The following is a 7,652-nucleotide window of genomic DNA, read 5'->3' on the forward strand; positions in this document are numbered from 1 at the left end:
CTCCCTCACCCACAAGCACACCAATATGTATATGTATATATGTATATGTATATATATATATATATATATATATATATATATATATATATGCAAATACATGCATGTATATCTCCTCACCCGCATATTCTTCCAGACTTCTGGTTTCCTTTTGAACATACTCCTTCCATGCTTGCCCCCTTCTTATAATTTGTATAACCCTTTTCTCTTCTCGACACTTAAACTACTATTGGCAGACTCAAAAGTTATTTATTTACTATAGAGACAAATTGAAAGCAGAGAGAGAGAGAAAGAGAGAGAGAGAGAGAGAGAGAGAGAGGGAGGGAGAGAGAGAGACCTGCAACACTGCTTAACCCTTATGAAGCTACCCTTCTATAGGTGGAGACTGGGGGCTTGAACCCAGATCCTTGCCCACTGTAATGTGTGCACTCAATTGGGGATACCCTCATGAAGCCCCCAAAGGAATCTTGGTTTAAATTCTTCATTATTAAGTCATATTATATGTTAACTCTGATCTAGTTAGTGTTCCTCTCTATTGCAAGATTTTTGGATCTTGAGAGTTGGAAATTGGGCTTTTTAAGGTAAAATAAAGTCTTAAAATGCAAAGGCAAAGCACTTTTAGATTTAGGAATGTTGGATAATAAGTATCTTAGATGCCAACATCTAGGAGTGTGTCTTCTTTGATCTTCACCCCCAGTGCAGGGGCATATATGACTGACGATATGATTCTCATGTGCACAGAGAACAAAAAAGAAAAGCTGCCTTTGACACTGCTCAGAATGACTTGAAATGTTTGAAATTCACTCATCAAGGCTGGGTGGTCTGTCCTTTCTGGTCAGAGGAGAAAACAAGTCATGGGGATTCTAGGGGATGAAGTTTCAGGAGGTGTGGCTATGAACTAACAGCAAACAGCAAAGACACCCCCACAGGCCAAACAACAAATACTGACAACCACTTGCAGCTGGGACATCCACAGTGGAGGGATGGTGGATGCTAGTGTGTGTGGACAGGGTGAGAGGGGCCATAGGATTGAAGCCAAACACCCAGAGGTTGGGAGCTCTGGCAACAAATGGAACCATTTTGCCCCTAGAATAGCAACCAAGGCTGCATAGGGGGCCAACTGTGAGAGGGGGTGACCTTTGAGCTTTGGCCAATGGCCTAGGGGGCAGGAGTCTACTGAACTGCTGGTGGGGTTACACCACCATAGCAGGGGACTTGCCAGACCAGTTGGGTCTGCCTCCCAAACTAAGACAGTAATTTGTGGCAGCTGGTAGCTGAAAGGCAGCAGCTGAAAGTCAAATGGTAAACTGAGCCTTGCTTCTTCAAACACAACTGCCACTTAGCAAAAACCCTGTGGCTTGAGTTCAGACTGTAATTCAATGGAGAAGCCATTTGTACACACTACATAGAGTTACAAACAGCTCAAGGGAATAATGAAACATAACCCCAACTCCCCCTCCTCCACCTCCTGCCATCTAATATATAAACAAAGTGAAATCTAGTAATTATAATAGCACCACCTGTTGGCTAAGCAATAACCAACACCATAATGCATAAATAACAGAGAAATAACAAAAATGAACTTCAGAATATGACTATTCATGGAAGATCCTTAACTACAAGTGGGAATACCTTACGGTCTGGCAGTTCCATTCCTAGACATAGACCCAAAATGTATAACACTGATTTAAAGGGATCTATCCACCTCCATGTTCATAGAAGCTTTTATTCACAATAGCAAAAATCTGGAAACAACCAAAATGCCCTTCAACAGATGACTGGATAAAAATGTTATGGGACATACACCCAATAGAGTATTATTCAGGAAAAAAAAAGATTATATTGTGTCCTTTGGGATAAAGTGGATGGAATTGGAGAAGATTATGCAGAGTGAAGAAAGTAAGGAAGTGAAGGCGAACAACAATTTGGGTCATAGAAATTAAAAAAAAAAAAAAAAGGGCTTCTAGGGCAAGAAGAGATTAGTGAGACTACAGACTACTAGAATCTGAGTTCCTGTGGATTGAATGAGAGTGAGATCCCTTCAACTTTCATGAAACCAAAGAATTAGCCTTAGCGCAATTGTCAACTTTCCCCACCATTCCTTAACCAAACCTAATTTGCAGCTATCCCCCCGTGCTCTAGGGAGAATACTCTAGAGAGTGACAGATATGCACACCAGTGACTTAGAATGACCATAGTGCTGTAAGTTTTGTAACTAATTCTGAGACTCTAGTGATTGTGTACCAGGTAGATAGTATGGACCTCATCAAAGGGAAAAAGGCCTAGAGGCCACAGGACTGGGTCTATAGGATCAGCCCTACTGAAATAAAATAACCCTCGGATGAATCCCAGTGCTTTGAAACAGCGAGATGTATTTGTCATTTGTACCGTGTCTGACACTGGTCAGGGGATATTTCTGTGTCATAGCCCACTGGGGGCAATGCTTTCCTGAATCCTTATCTTGAGCCGTCCTTCCACACTTTGCCTTCTGCAATACTTTCTCAGTTTCAGAACTCTTTTTTTCCTTCCTCTCCAACTGTGAAAAGAATGCATCATATGTTCATGTCTGTCCTTTACTATTTTCCAAACCTCGTACATTTAGGTAGGAGTTTACAATAAATAAATAAATAAATAAATAAATAAGAGCAGCTCATAGATTTGGGAGAGAGGCTAAAACAGCACACCTGAAAAGTGACTTGGTCAAGTTGCTACCCAAAGAGTCAAGCTGGGAGTTGTCCTTTAAGCCTCCATATTGTGAAAACCACTGCTGTGAGTCATTGTGTAACTCTTCCCAATTTGTTGAGTTTCTCCATTACGACTCAGCATCTTGCATTTTAATGACCAACTCCTGCTAACATCCTTACACTCTAGAGGGTTGGAGTAGGGAACCACTGGCTTCTGGGACTCCACAGTGAGGGCTAGATCCTGCTCTCACTCAAATCTCCACAAGGATTTGAAATCCTTTTAAATTAGGGCGGCACTCAAACACTAAATATGTAAGCAAGTAACACCTTCCTTCAAGTCTCTTTCTGTGCAGATGTTTTTTTCTGCTTAACCCAGAGCATGTGTAATTTCACTGCTCTGGGCTGAATTTTTCATTCAGAGAGATACAGAGAGAGGGAGAGATACCACAGCATTGGAACCTCCTCTGATGTCATAGAGCCTTCCATGTGGTTCTTGGGTTGGAGTCATGGCGAAATCACATGGCCTATCCAGGGAACTAGTTCTCCCGCCTTGCTGCTTGTTTTGGTCAGGAAATTCATTCCTGATAAATAAATTCTAGATCTCAACACCTGCCTCTTATATCCTATCTTTCGCAATGGTCCTCTTGCAGGCTCTGTGTCATTCCAAATTTAAGTAAAGCAAAGACTGGGAATTTTTCTACCGTTTCTGTTATTGTTACTTATTTCTTCAAGAATCAGCTGGCAAACTAATTTAAAATGAGAACTGAATTCTTAAGTCAACAGTGTGGCTCACCTGCATAGCACACGTACAGCACCATGTCCAGTCCTGGCCTCCACTGCACTGGGGAAGTTTCAGTGCAGTAGAATCTTTTCCCCCTTTCTGTTTCTCTCTCTGTCTGAAAAAAAAAAAAGGCTCAGAGTAGTGAAGCCCCAGAGACCAAATGCACGTACATATGAAGGGAGAGCATTTCTTTGCTTTACTTCCCAACTGACGATTCTGATTTTTGTGTTTCTGGATAGCCCAGAGATATTCTAGTTTTTAACCAGTGGTACAGATGATTTTTAAATACATACCTATATTTTTTTCCCAAGAATTCTTCCACAATTCACTGCCCTGACACAAATAGTTTTACATTCTCTTTTTCCAGGAAGCAAGGGGTCTAAAGCATAAGGAGTTAGAATAAGGAAGCTGCCTCCCTCCAGACTTCCAGGACTTTTATTAATAATCCTAGACAGTTTTCATTTGCATTCTACTCTATCTTTTGTGGTGATTTTTATATCTCCTTTCACCTTGGAGTCTTCTTTGTAGATTTTAATTTACAAGCTGCAAAGGGAAGGCCTCAATTTTCTTGATTCTTTGACCTCTGAGTTAGAAGATGACTGGAGTAAATCACTAGAGACAAAGAAGTGAGCAAAGCCTATTTGACCTGAGACCAATTTATATCATACATTTGACCTTCAGATGTAAAAATGCTAAAGACAAAAAGAGAAGCATGTGTGGTCGTTAGTCCTGACCTTGAACAAGGAATAGCATTGCCCTTTGAAGTCAATAAAAGCACTCATAACATCACTGTGTCTTGCTCCTACAAGTTAAAGCCACACATCTCTTCCTGATTATGTCATAAGATCAACAGTAGAACCCCAGTGAGAAAGCCAAATGTGCATGGAAACTTATCATGAGAAATTCTTTTTTTTAAAAAAAAATTTAAACATATTTATTTATTTATTACTGGACAGAGACAGAGATAAATTGATAGAGTAGGGGAGACAGAGTGGGGGAAGAGACAGAAAGACATACAAAGCTCTGGGACAGCTAGTGTTCTCATTTGCACATTTCCTTAAAGCGTGAATGCTCTCTGAGTAGAAGCATGGAGTCACTGGCAAACTGGAACAGAGTCCTGGATTTGCAGAAACAGCTCATTCTCTCTCTCTCTCTCTCTCTCATCTTACTGTGTCACTCACTAACATATTCCACCATCACCATCATCACCACCCACAGCACAGGGACAGTGATGTCTCTTTCTGATGACGTACATTCCTCTAGGTTTCTTCTCCAATTCACCCCTACTATTCCCTGCAATCTTTATTCTCAAACTGAATTATCAGCAACGGAAGGTTACCTTTATTTTTCCTTCAGGAGAACAGTTCTGACAACAAAGAGTAATGTTTACAACCCATCATGATATGGTAAAGAATGAAATAGAAAAGTGTGATGGTGGGAATCTCATGACAAAGGCTTTGCTCATTTCCTACTATATGTAAGCCTCGATACTCATTCCGTCTTTTGAATTGGTGTTACTTCTTAGACACTTTGTTAAGCACTGAGGTTACATTTTTAATTATTTCTAGCCTCAGGTAGGGTTCTAGGCATAAGCAGCCAAAAGAAGTACTTCAAATTTAAGGCAAAAAGATCTAAGCTATCAGAGAAGCTCCCATAACTTACAAAAGAAAAAAGAATCAAGAAGTGACATTGGGGGTTGGGAGGTAGCACAGTGAGTTAAGCGCACATGGCATGAAGCACAAGGAACAGTGCAAGGATCTGGGTTTGAGCCCCCGGCACCCCATCTGCAGGGGGGGTCCCTTCACAAGTGGTGAAGCAGGTCTACAGGTGTCTTTCTTTCCCTGTCTCTGTCTTTCCCTCCTCTCTCTATTTCTGTCTGTCCAATCCAACAACTACATTAATAATAATAATAACAATAACCACAACAACAAGGGCAACAAAAGGGAAAAAAATAGCCTCCAGGAGTTGTGGATTCGTGGTGCAGGTACCGAGCCCCAGCAATAACTCTGGAGGCAAAAAAAAAAAAAAAAAAAAAAAGAAGTGATGTGGAATTAGCCAGATGAACAGGTTGCATGGATTAATAGGGAAGAGGGGATGCTACTACCAAACACTGGAGGAGAAGAAAAGCAAAGACAATGAATAATGACATCTCTTTCTGTCTTTTTTATTTTGCCTCCAGGGTTATTGCTGGGACTCAGTGCCTGCACTATGAATTCACTGCTCCTGGAGGCCAATTTTTTTCCCTTTGTTGCCCTTATTGTTTATCGTTGTTGTTGCTATTATTGCTGTCATTATTGTTGGATAGGACAGAGAGAAATGGAGAGAGGAGGGGAAGACAGAGAGGGAGAGGGAAAGATAGATACCTGCAGACCTGCTTCACCACTTGTGAAGCGACCCCCATACAGGTGGGGAGCTGGGGGCTGGAATACAGATCCTCACGTCTGTCCTTGTGCTTTGGGTCATGTACACTTAACCCACTGTGCCACCACTCAGCCCCCTCTTTCTTTCTTTAAAGGACTCCTCAGTTTGATGAGGAAATGACTTGTGTGCATGTATGTGAGGAGATGAAAGACAGACAGAGCTTGACCCCATTTCTACTTGGAAGAGGTCAACTTCAGTTTTTTTTAAGACAACTTAAAAAAACCTTTTTATTATCTTTATTTATTTATTGGGTAGAGACAGCCAGAAATCAAGAGGGGATGGGGTGATAGAGAGAGTGAGAGAGTGAGAGAGAGAGAGAGAGACAGAGAGACACCTGTAGCACTGTTTCAGCACTCACAAAGCTTTTCCTCCACAGGTAGGGAGCAGGGGCTCGAACCCGGATCCTTGCACATTATAACATGTGTGCTCAACCAGGTGCGCCACCACCTGGTGTCAACTTCAGTGTTTTTGAAAGGAAGCTTGATTATGATCACTTTTAAGTACTAATACCTTACACATGTACAAACTATTGTATTGTAACTGTTGACTATAAACCATGTATCCCCCAATAAATAAATAAATAAAAGTACCAACACCATGGTAGTACAGATAAGGTAATCTTCCTCACTTATTTACCATTTCCTGACTCCACTTTCTTCATCTTAGAGAGACTGTTGAAAATCCTCTTCAAGTTTAACCATTCAGTGGGTCTGTTCTGTTTTGATCAGCTCTATCAGAGGAAATATTTTCACTCCGTATAAAGGGTGGGGTTAATGAAAATGACCTTTACCTCAACTCCCATGATCACTCATCTCTCTCTCTCTCTCTGTCTCTCTCTCTCTCTTACACACACACACACACACACACACACACACACACACACACACACACTCCCTTCCAGATCCCGTAGCCTATCCACACTCCCACCCCCACAAACACACACTCATGTCTCATGTCAGATCAGCAATTACATTTGTTCTGTCCACAGTCCCAGACTTCCTGGGATCCTTGATGATAACTCAGAAATATGGGGGCTAGGCAAGAAGCTTTGGTTCAAAGAAGTAAATTGGGATGCAAAGGCCAGCATTTCTTCCCTTGTTCCCATGTAAATCACATTTATATTTTCTCCAAACTGAGAATAGCAGCCCCGGCTTCTCATCTTCCTTACCTTTGCCCATTCTGAGCTCATGGGGTGGCAATTCTAGCCATCATCCTTCATGACTCATGACCTTTGTCAATGTGACAAACACACTGACCTTTTGCTAGGAGTTCTTCTGGAGTTTGTTTAGGGATTTTATTTGAAGAAGGGCAGAGTCTGGATTTATTTTTTTTGTGATAAGGGCAGTTTATTTTTATTATTTTTCTCTCTGTATTGTGCATGAGTATTTTCCCCCAATGGGTATGAACTTCTTGCAAAGGAAGACAGTGGTAGATAACTAAAAACCAGCTGAGCAGCTGACAAAAGCCAAGATAAACTATGATTTATTGAACGAGTGCAGAAAGGATTTATATGATTTATTGAACAAGTGCAGAAAGGATTTAACTAGGAGCCTTGTACTTAGAGTGGCCTCAGTGTTCAGCAGTCTGATTTTCCTAACCTCCCTGACTGAATAAAGATTGTTGGGGACATGAACCCAATTCAAGTTGTACTACCATATCTCTCCCAGTGGCAACTGTTTTAATCCTGATAATTCCACTTGTGACAAATCCCCCTTTTCCCAATATTTCACCATATTTCATCGTATTGATGGTGAGTTCAGCAGATAATA

The sequence above is a fragment of the Erinaceus europaeus genome, chromosome 8, assembly GCF_950295315.1.
Source record: "Erinaceus europaeus chromosome 8, mEriEur2.1, whole genome shotgun sequence".
Classification (NCBI taxonomy): Eukaryota; Metazoa; Chordata; class Mammalia; order Eulipotyphla; family Erinaceidae; genus Erinaceus; species Erinaceus europaeus.